Here is a 15368-nt window from a genome sequence, read left to right on the forward strand (position 1 = left end):
TCCGAGTGTCTATATGAAAAACGGTAAAGCCAATTAATACATTTGGACTTAGTCTTAGGAATAGTTTGATAATCTAGTTGATTCGATTATTTGGTCATCGACGGAAAGTTCTCTGATCGGAGTCGGATCGGATAGATGTGTCCCGGCCTTTAGTTGTGACGCTCTAACGTATCCGGTTGCATGTTGATTGGCCGGTGAATTTTCCCGATTTTTCACTCGACTAAACAATGTTGAGGTCGCCGAAGAAAAAAGCGGTTGACGAGAATTTCACGCGCTGATTCCCCTCGCAAGGCAGCATCCGAACGAAAAAACAACCTGCTCTGAATGCTGCGATTAAAGTTTAATTATGATCTAGCAACGCCGTGTCCTTGAACTTGAAGCTCGAAAATTACATCATTAAAATTGAAATGTAATCATTTCAAGCCGTGCGGTAACTGGCGAGGTAAGTAGCCAATTTCAAGGCCAAATGTGGAAAGGAAAAGGATATTCAACGCACTGCTGCTGCCTACCAAGACTGGTCTAGCGACTGACCAAACTCGCCTCGCATCAAACTGGCCGTGAGAATTAAACGACTTTCCTATATCGTATGTGGAAGTGTTCGGTAAACCAGCCAGGATTCAGTTGATTGTTTTATTTATAGAACCGCACACGATTTTTATTAGTGCCTGTTCTCATGTTTCAACAATGGCGAAATTATACAGTACTTCATGTCCACTCGTGTTCGGATTCCTATAAACACTAGCAGTAGCAAGCGGATGAACATGTGTGCGAACCAAACACTTTGAAGAGGCGATCTGGAAGAGGCATTTGAACTGTTCTTGTCGGCGCTTTTTTGCTCGATGTTCGGTGAAATACTGATTTTTATCCACCTTGGCACCCTCCATCCAGGGGCGTGTTCGAAGTAGCTTTATTTATGGTTTCTAATTTACGAAATTTGCAACTTTTTGCAAACTACTTTTTTATCCTTTTCCCCGAAAACAGGCCTCGAAGGATATTGAAAGAATTTCCACTAGATCCTTTGTGATAGCCGGCACATTTTATTAAGAGCCAGATTTTTCCCTAGAAAGCTGGGTTTTCGAAGAAAACATTTTAATCCGAAACTCGTCCCAAATTTTTGGATTTTCAAATTTTTCTTACAGAGTGCTGGATATGAGTTTTTCCCAAAAAATCCCTCGTTGCCCCAGCAGGAGAAAACCAAATGCGCCCCACACGCTTATGGGAGAAAGTCCTTCAAAGCTCTACGAACCTCCCAAGTTCGTACAGAATTACACCATTTTCACAAACTGAACTTGTCATGAGCCATTTACCAGTTTTTGTGCCAATCGGACAGAATAGCGGGACGTCCACGTCAGGTTAAAAATATTTTTGAAATCTGACGAAAAATCCAAAAAATCTCCCATGGCTCGCTTATTAATCACTTTGAGAAAAAAGTGAATACTAACTTTTTCATGGGGTTTAAGCGCCTTTATCCAATGATGTGCTCGAAATTTCTTCATGGATCTTCGTTTGGGAGAGATGCGAAATTTTTGAAAACTTTTATCAAGCATTTTGTGCTACTAAGATTCGCTATTGATGTAATAAATAAAATGTGAAAATCGCCCAAATTACAAGCCAAAAATTTCCTTCACATAGCGCTACTTACTACTTATAGACAAAATACGTATCCTAAAAACCACATGTTTTTTAAATTAATAATCCAAGAAGCGAAGTCCCGTCGCATTAAACCATTTTTCAAATTTTTACAAAAAATCCCAGAGCTCCCTTATTAGTCAATTTATCGAAAAATCCCCGCTAGATCTTTTTTGATAAACCGCATTTTATTAAGACCAGCATTTTTCGATACAAAACTTCGTTTCCGAGGCAGAAAAATACAATTTTAAATCGTCCAAATGTAGCCATCGTTGTTGACGTCGAAAGATAATATGTTCGATGTTAGGCAAACATCGAAGGCAGAACATCGATGTTCTGATAGTTTACCATTGCATACAAATTTCAAATTAACTTCAACTTAATAATTTTATTTTACTACTTTGTCACTATAACTTTAAATAATCGACTTACTACCACTATGACATTAAATTTATTCAACTTATAGTTGCCACATTTTTCGGTCAACTGACTGCAAAAAGAGGTTTTTTCGGGTGAATTTTTTTTTCTATCTAGTATCAACATCACATGTCCGATGTTTTCATTTTAGGATCTAACATCGATGTTTTATCGATGTCACAAATTGGCAACATCGATGGTAAAAATATCGAACATCAAACGAATTACATCGATGCTTGCAAAACATCGATGTTTTTCTCCAAATCCCTATTTTGGGTGCTCGAAGTTTTGGAGCAACATTTTTTGATTTTCGATATTTTTTCCTTACAAAGGACTAGATATGGAAAAAATCACCACTAAATCCATTTTGATAACATTTTAGCAAGAGCAACATTTTTTGCTACAAAGCTGCGTTTTTGAGAAAAAAATTTAATGCGAAAATCTCCCAAATTTTAAACGAGTTAAACGCTCGAAATTTTAGGGCAAATGTATTTTTTACTGTCAGTACTTTTCCCTTTCATATTGCTAGCTATTTGGCAAAATACATCTCAAAGGGCCGAAGCGTGGAAAAATGTGTTATTGAAAGAACTAAAGATGCCAAAGAGAATGAGTTCCGTTTCACTTGCAAATTTTCCTGTTTTCTCTGGGATGTTGGAAGATGTCGGTTTGTTTGCATCGTTAACTGTGAATTTTATATTGCTGTTTGCTTTAGATCTAAAAATTGCAAATTTTTCTTGGTCTTTCCACTGTTTTCTCACTAACATATTTTAATTCTTACAATATTTTGATCGTCCCCTCTTTTTTGTTCGTCTTTCCACTGTTTTCTCACGATTTTTTATTAAATTCCTGCATACTTTTCAGAGTTTTGGTTCAGTTGCTTTAGTGCCAAAATTGCAAAGCATTATTGTGTTTCGTTTACTTGATTCGGCCATTTATCCAAATGTATTACTAAACGTACTAAAAATCACAGAGAATGTTATCAGTTTAGTTTGGAAATGTTTAATCCAGTTTTCTTCCCAGCTGTTTTCCTCTTGAATTGTTTTTGCGTTTTCTTTAGTCGCTGTTCTGCTTTAGATCTGGGGATTTGGATGTCTATTTAGTGTGTCCACACTATTTTTTAGTAGTAGATTTATGTTTCATTTATTCCTCGATCCTGCTTAGTTGATTTCATTTTGGACAAAATATGCGTGTAAAAGTAATAAAAATGTCAATCGGATATTTACGATTAATAAAATCCTTTCCGAGGTTCAAAACCTTTGCCTGTTGAGAAATAATGTATTTTATATTTTGATTCTCAATACTTTGACTACTAAAGGCAGACATTTTAAATTTATGATTATTTGCAGTAGAAATGAATAGCAAACTAAGCCAAACATTCGTGCTGTTTGTGTGTTTTTCAGCAGTTTAAATGCTTTGGGATTGTGAACGATTCCGGTTTTCACCCTGTTGTTTACAGGTGAAATTCTATTCAAAACCCGATAGGGATTTGCAAAAGGGAGAATCAGTTGAAGTTTCGACTTGCGTTATTTGTAAAATACTGTTGAAATAATGGCAAAACTCCATATATTGGAGTTGAGTGAAGGTTTGAAAATCCCAATTTATTAAGCAAATGAAAGGAGCTCGACGAGTTGGAAAATACCCACTGGAGAAGAGAAGTTTCACTTTTCTCACTCTCACTGAGCTTCGGTTCAGTAATCCAGTGGGGAGATCGTTTAGTATTTCCAAAGAAAGATAAATTTTGAAAAATGAAGTTCAACAACGATTCGAATAAATATTTGGTCAAGTTTAGACGCCACTTGAAGGCATTTTATTGCAAATTAGAGCGTGCCTAGCACTACTTTGCCACTTTAGGCTGATTGTCCTCAAAATAATTATTTGTAATTTAAACATAAGTGGCGAGGTTGTTGGCTCGTGCGATGTTGGCAGCAACGATTTTCAAATTTTAACGCCGTATTTTCGGAATGTAAATAGACGAAAATATCGCGTGTTTGTTTTGCCTACTTCGGTTTCGAGAATACCGGGCGTTTGAACTGCAACATCGTCCGTTTTCAATGCCAAATTTTCCGCACTTTTCAATGTCACCGACTGCTTTTTTCCCTCATTCGTTCATTCATTGTCATTGCTGAGTAAAAATAGCCGCTGGGTTTGATGCGAAAGCCCGCAACAGGGCCGGATAAATCAAATTAATAAAGTGAAGCAAGCCAGACAGACAGAAAATATTTAAGGCAACCGATTAGAATAGCTTATTCCGGGAATTTCCATCGGGATCCGCCGGAATTAATTGCTTGTCAAGACGGGCAATATAAAAGGTGAGATGAGACGTTTGCGGATCCAAAATAAAAGCGTTTAAAAATGTCCGGAATTTCAACTGAAATGCGTACAGAGCACGAGATCAGCATCAATAAATGATGGGTTTTGTTTGTGAACATTGACACTGATTAGAGCGTCTATTTTATGGAAAATGATTTTTATTTGGGCATGCATGGAATAACTGGGTACGGAATAAACGTGAGCAACTTCCAAATGAAGCTATGGAAAATATTCGAATATGGAAATGTCTCCGAAAATGCTCCGTGGAGCTGGAAGGAAATTGGATTTTCCCTCGATTCTGATAATTTTAGAGCAGATAATCCTTGTAATTGGTTTATTGTTGACGTAAAAAAGTCAATTTTTTCCTTTAGGGAATTTCATGAATTGTATGTTCAGAAATTGTATGTTGGCAGTTCAGGCACGCTGCAAAAAATCAGAACTCCTAGGGAATTTCATGAAATTTTGAGAATCTTTAGAGCCGAGTGTCGGTGGTGAAAATTTCAAACAGTTGCTGGTGCTAGTTAGGAAGATTCAATTTTTTTTTAAGAAAGAAGCGTAGTTGAGTAAAAACACTCATTTTGAAACCTTTTGGTAAGCTGTAAAAAAACGAACCAGGAGCGAATTTTATGAAACTTTCTGCATCTTTAGAGCCAAGTGTCTTCTAAAAGTGGTGAATATTTCGAACAGCTACTGACTTTAGTTGGAAAGATTCAAATTTTTCAAGAAAAGAGCGCAGTTGAGTTTGTGGCTTTCATTTTGGGACCGATTTTGGTAAGCTAGAAAAAATAAAATCTGGGAGCGAATTTCATAAAACTTTCAGAATCTTTAGAATCAAGTGTTTTCTAGAGATGGTGAAAATTTCAAACAGCTACTGACTTTAGTTGGAAAGGTTCTAATTTTTCAAGAAAAGAGCGCAGTTGAGTTAAACCTTTTATTTTCGGACCGATTTTGCTAAGCTGGAAAAAATAAAATCTCGGATCGAATTTTATGACACTTTCAGAATCTTTAGAGTCAAGTGTTTTCTAGAGATGGTGAAAATTTCAAACAGCTACTGGTTTTAGTAAGGAAGATTCAAATTTTTCAAGAAAACGGCGCAGTTGAGTTAAAACTTTCATTTTCATACTGATTTTGCTAAGTTGGAAAAAATGAAATCTCGGAGCAAATTTCATGAAACTTTCAGAATTTTTAGAGCCAAGTGTCTTTTTGTCTACCAATTTTGTAAGTTATAAAAAATCAGAACTCCGAGGGAATTTCATGAAACTCAACATACTAATGTTTTTTTTTTAGTATGGCTTGGCTATGGTTGGTTTGGGCGACATTTTCAAACAGAAGGGTTGCATTTTTTTCAAGCAAAAATGCCTATAAAATCAATAAAACCACCACAAATGGTTGTTTGTTGTATTGAAAACCCTGGATCGACACGCCACCACATTTGCGTGTTTTCGTTTTTGCACAGAAAAACCGTCCACTAATTTCTAACATTATGATTATCTTTTCTAATGGTTTCTAAAGATGGTGAACATTTCGAACAGCTACTGGCTTTAGTTGGGAAGATTAAAAATTTTCAAGAAAAGAGCGCAGTTGAGTTAAAACTTTCATATTGAGACTGATTTTGCTAAGGTGGAAAAAATGAAATCTCGGAGCGAATTTTATGAAACTTTCAGAATCTTTAAAGTCAAGTGTTTCCTAGAGATGGTGAACATTTCAACTGGCTTTGGTTGGAAAGATTCAAATTTTTCAAGAAAAGAGCGCAGTTGAGTTAAACCTTTCATTTTCGGACCGATTTTGCTAAGCTGGAAAAACTAAAATCTCGGAGCGAATTTCACAATACTTTCAACATCTTTAGAGTCAAGTGTCTTCTAAAGATGGTAAAAATGTTAGTTGGGAAAATTAACATTTTTATAGAAAAGAGTGCAGTTGAGCAAAAACATTCATTTAGAGACCGATTTCACAAAGCTGCTAAAAATCAGAGCTCCCAACCAATTTTATGAAACTTTCACAATTTTTAGAGTCAAGTGTCTTCCAAAGATCCAAGAAAGTCTGGAGACTTTAACTAAATTGTATGTTGACAGAAAAAAACGCCTGCTGATCTGAAACAGAGCTCGCCGACAATAAATCGTTTTCCTTCAGACGTAATTCATCAAGGGTTTTTACGTTTTGACTGACAAAAGAATATAAAGTTCGTTTTCAAAGACGGAAAACCGTTTTTCCTTTTCGAGGTTTCGGATAATTAAAAGCATGTTTTCCATTGTGATGTCACGTTTTGTAAAATAAAGTTTTCGCCGTATCCAGTCGGGGCGGAAAATGCGGATTTCAGTTTCAGTTAGTGTTGATGGCTGCGATTTATTTTTCCGGGTTCACGTCGTCTCCAATCCGGAGTCACGCATAAAAAATAATGCTCTTTTAATGGGAATTATTTCGGAAGTCACTGGGCTTTGGCAATAGCAAATACATAATTAATTGGAGAGTTATTGGGAATTTCAGTGCCTTTGTTATGTTGCTGTTGTTTGCAATCGTCACGTTTCCCACACCAAGCAGTGTCTTAAGGTGAAAGAGAGGGCAGAATATCCTCCTCCGGCTCTCATAAATTTTAATGTTGCCCTATCTCTCGCTTGCCTTTCGTGGAAGGTAAAAATGCCGAGATGTATAGAGGTAGTTGGCCTGAACACGCCGCCATAGTTCAATGTCGACAAACCATGGCTGTTGCCCTTGGCGCTGTTGTACCAGACATCGTACAAATGTTGCCGCGGACAGAACCCTGATTAGTCAATATCTGCAATTAATAACCGCATTGAACTTTTACCGGAAAACGGTGGATTTTGCCAGGAACCTGGTCTAAAGTGTCCGATTGCCAGCAAAGCCAACAACTTTCCACCTATTTTCTGTCGGATTTTCCTGCTGGAAAAGGGCTGCCCGGGTTGTACAATTCCGTCGTAATTGTCCAATAATGCAACCGGGGCATAAGAAGGACCCACGTCTAGTTATTTTTTTTCTCAGGGACCGAAAGGCATTGCCCCTCGGTTGGATCGCGATCCAATCTTGAACTTTTATTGTTCGATCAAGTTAGCTATTTTCCTTCGACGGCGATCGCGGTTTATTTGCAGGGAAATTACTCTTCTTTCTTATGGGGTTTCGTGTTCGTCTATTTTGTGTCGTCGAAGGCCGCTAAAGCCCATCGAATGACAAGATAAATTGATTTGGCTAGGCGTAAAAGGTGGCGTCGTTATCCGCATTCTATTTAATCTACGTTTATGTTGTTTTAATGGGTTTTTAATTTCAAAGATATGGAATTTCATGTCTGGGACCGTGTGCCTAATGGCATACACAAATGATGCCACTTTTAGGGAGTTTTTCTTCACTTCCTTTGAGATAGAGGAGGCTTATTTATTCTTGGTGATTGTAAGCGGTTTACAACTTCAATTTTCTCAAGCTTTCTCTTAATTAAGTTTTAACTGTGCTTTTCCTTAAAGGAAAAGTTCACTTTTCCAGGTGTTTGCCATTGGGATACAGTTGCTTAATATTGCATTAACCTGCTCGATTATTTTCAACTTAAAGGCATATTTAATCAATCGCCCTGTATATAAATGATTTTATACAAACTGACGTGTAATTGGGCTTTTGCTTAAATTCTTGAAGTCTAGATGGGCTTTAGAGCGGCGCTAATTTTCAAATTTAATTAGAATGTAAATGAAGTTGGTTCCGTCATTCTCCCGCATAAATTTAAGAAAAAATGAGCTGAACAACGGGGTTGGTGGCATTTTAGCATTATGCCTCTCTGCAAAGTCCGGAAATATCAAATTGCAATCCAGTGTGCTTAATATTCTCGGATTTGCTCTTTTCAGTTCCACTTTGCATGGTGTTTCAGATTTTTCTTCGGAGACATTAGCGTTTTGAGGATTTTGAAAACCGTTTTTCATTTTTTACACAACGAAGTTATAAATATTGCATGCAAAATTAATTGAAAAGGAAAGGAAGCTTTTATTTGGAATGTTGAACTGATCTTTTTGATGTCTCTTTCCCAGAAAAGCACTAAAATTCCAACTGAAACTACTTTGTATTCTCGGATTTGCCCTTTGCATGGTGTTTTAGACTTTTAAACAATAGTATCTTAGTCATAAGTATTACATGCAATATATAAAGGAAAGGAAGCTTCTTTCAACATTTGTCGTATTCAATGCATCCGACACAAGTTAAATTATTGGGAAAAATAATTTGTTTTACGTAGAAAATCGATTTTTTCATTGCTTGAATGCAGCACTATTGTGTGATGGTTTTCGTTTATTTTTCATTTTAATTTTTATTATTGAATGTTCTTCTGTAGCCAAACACTGCCCAAAATTAGTAGAAAATTTCGATTTTTTCGGGTCTGAAGCTTCGTTGAATTATTCGCTTCCTTGAGGATTGATCAACATCTCATGAAAGAAATAATGTGAAGGATTTTTTGGAATCTCAGGAATTTTTCGGTGAAAATTCAGCATTTTACTTGCGTGTTTTTTGGGCCCAATGGATTTCTTTCGACTTAAGAAACTTCCCCAATACTCACATTTAAAGTGTTTGGGACTACAATACGGAAAACATCGTCAGTTGAAGATCGCGAATGTTCCGAACCTGTGAAAAATTAGTCGAAAATGTCGATTTTTTTCCAGTCTAATTTTTCGTGTGTTCGTTAGATTCCTTGCTTCCTTAAGAAAAAATTAAATTCGAAGCATTTCGGGAATTTTTTTTTGGAAAAATCACAATCTCACTTGCCTGTTTTTTTGGGTCCAGTCGATTGCTTTTGACGTAAAAAACTCCCCAATATGCACATTTAAATTGTTTGGGTCTACATTAAGGAAAATATCGTTAGTTGAAGATCGCGAATGTGCCAAAATTGTCTAAACTTGGTCGAAAATGACGATTTTTGGGTTCCAGAGCTTTCATCGTGCTTTTCCATGAGTTCGTGTGATTCCTTTCTTCCTTGAGACGAAAATTATTGGAAATTTTGAATTCAGAAATTCGCTTGCTTGTTTTTTGGGTCCAATCGATTGGTTTCAGGCAGGTTTTCTTGTTGAACAGTTTGTTTGTTAATTTGCAGGGTTTACGCGAAATTTCACTCGTTTATCTACACAAAACACCGACGTCGTATAAAATAATGTGCAGTTATTTTCTATATTAAGGTTTAACATTTTTTTAATAGCTTCAGGTTTAGGGCGTTTACTTGAGGCAAATTTCATGAAACTTTCAGAATCTTTAGTCAAGTGTCTTCCAAAGATGGTGAAAATTTCAAACAGCTACTGGCGTTAGTTGAGAAAATTCAATTTTTTTAAAGACAAGAGCGCAGTTCAGGAAAACTTTTATTTTGAGAGCAATTTTGTAAGCTATAAAAAATCAGAACTCCGAGGGAATTTCATGAAACTCAACATACTAATGTTTTTTTTTAGTATGGCTTGGCTATGGTTGGTTTGGGCGACATTTTCAAACAGAAGGGTTGCATTTTTTTCAAGCAAAAATGCCTATAAAATCAATAAAACCACCACAAATGGTTGTTTGTTGTATTGAAAACCCTGGATCGACACGCCACCACATTTGCGTGTTTTCGTTTTTGCACAAAAAAACCGTCCACTAATTTCTGATGTGAAATATTTTCTGATGATAATGAAACTTTGAGAATCTTTAGAGCCGAGTGTCATCTAAAGGTGGTAAAAATTTCAAGCAGTTGCTGGCGTTAGTTAGGAAGATTCAATTTTTTTTTAAAGAAAAGAGCGCAGTTGAGTAAAAACACTCATTTTGAAACCTTTTGGTAAGCTGTAATTTTTTTTAAAAACTTCATAAAAATTTCATAAAACTTCCACCATCTTTAGAGTCAGGTGTTTTCTAGAGATAGTGAAAATTTCAACCAGCTACTGGCTTTAGTTGGAAAGATTCAAATGTTTCAAGAAAAGAGCTCATTTGAGCTAAAACTTTCATTTTCAGGCTGATTTAGCTAAGCTGGAAAAAATGAAATCTCGGAGCGAATTTCTTGAAACGTTCAGAATCTTTGAAGTCAAGTGTTATCTAGAGTTGGTGAAAATATCAAATCGCTACTGGCTTTAGTTGGAAAATTTCAATTTTTTAAAGCAGAGAGCACACTTGAGTTAAAACAAAAGGAAAAAATCAAATCTCGGAGCGATTTTCATGAAACTTTCAGAATCTTCAGAGTCAAGTGTCTTCTAAAGATGGTAAAAATATTAAACAACTGCTTGCTTTAGTTGGGAAGACTCAATTTTTTAAAGAACAGAGCGCAGTTGAGTGAAGCATCCATTTTAAGACTGATATTTACCAAGCTGGCAAAAATCCGAATTCCGATTCCGAGTTTGGTGAAACTTTTAGAATCTTTAGACCCCATTGTCTTCTAAACACTAGCGCCGTATAAAATATTGCGCAATAATTTTCTGTATTAAATTTTAACATTTTTTTAATTGCTTCTGGTTTAGGGCGTTCATTTTAACGTCTGAGCAGTAAAGCGTTGTTGCGCTTTTCTTTATTTCCCAGTTTCATTTTTAATCGCAACTTAACATGGGCGGATTTCAGCGTTTTATGCATCTGCCTGTTCTAATGCTTCATGTTTCGTTTACGGCGTTTTCCATAAAAATCATGAAAAATGCCGTTTCCAGCTGAATAAACCCATTTACATAACAGTAAAGTTTCGCGTTTGGAAAACTCGTGACCTTTGAGGAAAACGCCAAACGTCGCTCTATACACAATGTATTTTTTGAATAGAGCATTTTGCATCGGCAGGTTTCCACTGGAATTAAGCTCTGGGCTAAGTGACGGAATAAATCTCGCAACTCCTGCAGTTTAATGAAAAAAAAAACCGTGTACCCCAGTGTGTTTATTTCGGGAATAGTGAATTTTTATTAATAAATCATCGGGAAACAAAGCATGAACTCCATGGGTGATTCAACTCGTTTTTTCTTTGTTACTTTATTCCAACTGAACGTTTGCCAGCCAGACACTCGCCCAAAGAAAATAAAGAAAACGAATCGGTAAATTACACAGTCAGCCAAGTCTCAGGGAAAATTCCATCCATTGTGGAGTTTCCCATGGTCTGGCCCCCCATTCGAACCTTTGAAGGGTCCGTCGACCATCCCCTAAGCTCCCACCCTCATGCGCCGCCGTCTCTTCTGATTCATCGTTCAATTGTTTCCTGCTGGATTGCCCAAGTGCGTTCAGTAACTCCTGCTCCTCTGGATCGTTCGTGCCTTTATTTCGGAACCCGATCGTGATTACTTGTTCCATTGTTTTCGTGCGAGTTTCCACGCTTGTTTTCGCAGTGTTCTTCGATACGCAATTATTTGCTGTTGATTTTTGTATCATAAACGATCGTTCAGTGTTTGTTAACCGTGCTGAAATTGTTGAATTAAATTTAATATTTGGCCGCGAACGTTTGATGTGGCGGAATCGTAAATTTTAACGGCGCCTGGATTTAAGATGTTCGAAGTCAAAGCGTAAGTTCATAACATCTACGTTTACCTACTAGAGACGGTTCATCAAATATTTGCAGTATGGCTTATCCCGTCTGATGTTGGTTTTATCTTAAGGCTCTTTGCCTTTAAAACGTTCTGGGATGGGCCACTCAGATTGCGGTTTATCGGCTATAAATTCGAATTTTGCAAATTTCGGTTCGATCTAAAAAGTTATTTCATGGCATGTTTGTTGTTTGCTCAGTTTACATTTCCTTTCACATTTGCGTTCATGTGCCATGAATGTTCGGGTCTTGGCAGCACAAACAATTCCAAAGTAATTTCTAAACCTTCACTGGGAAATTCAGTTGATTCCAACAGGCCAACTTGATCTTTTGCCTGCTTGCACCGGGTATACTACCTCAAGAAATAACTTTGTTGCCCACCAACATCTTTTTAGCAGTTTTTGGTCCATTTTGCGCAAAAAAAACGCTTTAAAATGCACTTTGGCTTTCGCACGGCTTGGGGAAGTTTGTCAAAGAGCTACGGCCCGGTGGCTGTAGGGCGATTTGATTCAGTTCGATTTTGACCAGTTGAAATAGAGCTGTGAACAACAGTCAACAGAGTGAAGTTTTGATGAAAATAGAAACAAAATAATTTTCACTGAGACAAGGAAAACAATTAAGTTGTGACAACATTGCCTCCGTCCGTTCGATGCCCTCTCGAAGCACAAACTTCCCCATCAGGAAACCCATTGTCGCATTGTTCCGTCTCTCTCCCGTTCCCGTTTGTGTTTTCACGAAATGATGGATTTTTGTCATTGGGGGTGTTTGCACGAACAGTCGCACTGATATAAAATAGTCGCTGAAATCGCTGTAGCTGTTGAGTGAATCGATCAAAGTCCGACTATTGCTGTTTTTCCGCAGCTGTCAACAAGTTTCAGGCAGCAACAGGAAACTTGGCTAGCTTAGTATCGCTGCTTTATCCTGTTTGAAACGCATCCTCTTCTGTCGCTGTTTTGAGTCGATGTTTATTTTAGAATTTTCAGGTGATTTTTTGCTGTTTTTTTTGTAATGTTGGTTTAGTTTTCTTCATAAATGAATACTATAATAAATAAAAAAATAAAACACCAAAGTAGTTCCTGAATGTACCAAACTGTGTTAAAATAAGAGAACGCGTGAGTTTAAGAAAAACATTTCTTTGCAATGAAGGAAAATATTACAGTATGCATAAGAAGGACAGTGCTATTTCCGTCTGTTTTTTCTTCAATCGCTCCTGCTTTAGCTGGGAAATTCAATTTTTTGAAGGAAGAAAGCGTTGAGTAAAAACATCCATTTTGGGACCGATTTTCCTAAGCTGGAACTCCGAGCGAATTTCATGAAACTTTCCGAATCTTTAGAGTCAAGTCTCTTCTAAAGATGGTAAAAATATCAAACAGCTACTAGTTTTAGTTAGGAAGATTACAATTTTTAAAGAAAACAGTGCAGTTGAGTAAAAAAACATTCATTTTGAGACCGATTTCACTAAGCTGCCAAAAATCAGAACTCTGAACGAAATTCATAAAACTTTCATAATCTTTAGAACCAAGCGTCTTCTAAAGATGGTGAACATTTCGAACAGCTACTAGCTTTAGTTGGCAAGATTAAAATTTCTATAGAAAAGAGTGCAATTGAGCAAAAACATTCATTTAGAGACCGATTTCACAAAGCTGCTAAAAATCAGAACTCCCAGCCAATTTTATGAAACTTTCACAATTTTAAGAGTCAAGTGTCTTCCAAAGATCCAAGAAAGTCTGAAGACTTTAACTAAATTGTATGTTGACAGAAAAAATCAAATCTCGGGCGAATTTCATGAAACTTTCAGAATCTTTAGAGTTAAGTGTCTTCTAAAGATGGTGAAAATATCAAATCGCTACAGGCTTTAGTTGGAAAGATTCAATTTTTTAAAGAAGAGAGCGCAGTTGAGTAAATCATGACCGATTTTACTAAGCTACCAAAAAATCAGAACTTTGAGCGAATTTCATGAAACTTTCAGAATCTGTAGAGTCAAGTGTCTTCTAAAGATGGTGAAAATATCAAATCGCTACAGGCTTTAGTTGGAAAGATTTAATTTTTTAATGAAGAGACATCGCAGTTGGGTAAAGACATGACCGATTTTACTAAGCTACCAAAAATCAGAACTTTGTTTGAACTTAGTTGTTTGACCGCTATTTCTTCCTAAACTGGTCCAGCTAGAAAGTGACTTTTGAATGGATTTTGTTGAGCGACTCATTTATGTAGTAAGTAAGGAAAGTTTCGATTTTGAGTCGTCATCAGGAAATTTCCAAATTTTTGTAAAAAGTTTGGCTTTTATGTATTTTTTTCATACGGTACTTTTGTAGGCATTTTGCCGGGAAAGTTTTCGTCCATTTTTTTAGAAATTCGTTTGTCCTCACCGCCTATGTCGCAACAATGTCCCCAGAAACTAGTCAATTTAGGTATTGAGTCTGTATGACTTTTTTAGTGCGTTTTGTGAGTGGTTTTTTCAGTCATCGTGAAGCAATTTTTGCGAAGTTTTTGCCGCTTAGTCTTTTCTAAAAGATATCATTCGAGACTATTTTTAGACTCATTCAAAGATTCATTCGAATGGCTAAATTGCCTCATCTTGTCTCGATTTCTTCAATCTCGAGGCTCGTAGTGGCAATGTTAACTACTGAAGGGCTGTTGAAGATTGTTGAGACGTTCAGATACGAAAATTCGGCAATCGTTTTAAACTGTTTTATTTACCAGCAGATTTGAAACAAATCGAAGCATCTGAAGGTTTTTGCAGATGTTGGCACTTTTTTTAAAACTCACAAATTTCAAAGTAGGTACCACAAATGCCAACTTAAAAGTTTTGCGAGATGCAACTAATCCATAAAGCTTCAAATGCTGTAATTTTCAGTATAATTGCATGCAATTCTCATTTTTGCGATCTTTCTAAATGCAGGTGTCCAACATCTGACTGGAAACTTTGTTTTTGCGACTTGCATTTACTAAGCTCGTAAAAAATTGAGATTTAGAGCAATTTCGATAGGGATCTTAGGATCCAGACTTTGAAAAATGTGCTATTGATTGTGAAACTTTCAACTCTCTACTGATCCTAATTTGGAAGTTACGAATTTTTAGAAAGGAGCGAGTGTCTAGATGAACACAGTCAATGTGGACAGTTCAGCATTTTAAGGCTTGCATTGACAAAGTGCCCAAAAACCAGAGTTTAAGGGCACTCTTAATGAAAAGTACTATATTTAAAGCTTTGAGTATTTGCTGTATATGGGAAAAGTTTCAAGTTTGAAGTCGCTGTACTTTGGAAGTTGGGAATTTTGAAACATCTGAGTGGAAACTTTGTTTTTGAGACTTGGATTTACTAAGCTCGTAAAAAAATCATGGTTGTAGCAATTTTGATAGGGATTTTAGGATCGGGAGCTTGAAAAGTGTGCTATTGATTGTAAAACTTTCAAGTTGCTACTGGTCCTAATTTGGAAATTATGAATTTTTAGAAAGGAGCGAATGTCTAGATGAACACAGTCTATGTGGACAGTTCAGCATTTTAAGGCTTGCATTGACAAAGTGC

General features: G+C 36.6%; 1 protein-coding gene across 5 annotated transcripts in view; it reads left to right on the forward strand.

Moving 5' to 3' along the window:
* Window positions 1–15368, forward strand: part of LOC109545824 (brain tumor protein) — a 103870-nt gene that overhangs the window by 82626 nt on the left and 5876 nt on the right. The window contains exon 1 of one of the 5 annotated variants that reach the window (XM_048661587.1): window positions 11549–11822. The exons of the other annotated variants lie outside the window; for them this stretch is intronic. The gene's annotated coding sequence lies outside the window, so the exon portion shown is untranslated. Of the gene's footprint in view, window positions 1–11548; window positions 11823–15368 lie in introns of those variants that run through there. 5 annotated transcript variants of the gene reach the window in all.

The sequence above is a fragment of the Dendroctonus ponderosae genome, unplaced genomic scaffold (assembly GCF_020466585.1).
Source record: "Dendroctonus ponderosae isolate FM_Combo_2020 unplaced genomic scaffold, Dpon_F_20191213v2 Dpon_F_20191213_1, whole genome shotgun sequence".
Lineage (NCBI taxonomy): Eukaryota > Metazoa > Arthropoda > Insecta > Coleoptera > Curculionidae > Dendroctonus > Dendroctonus ponderosae.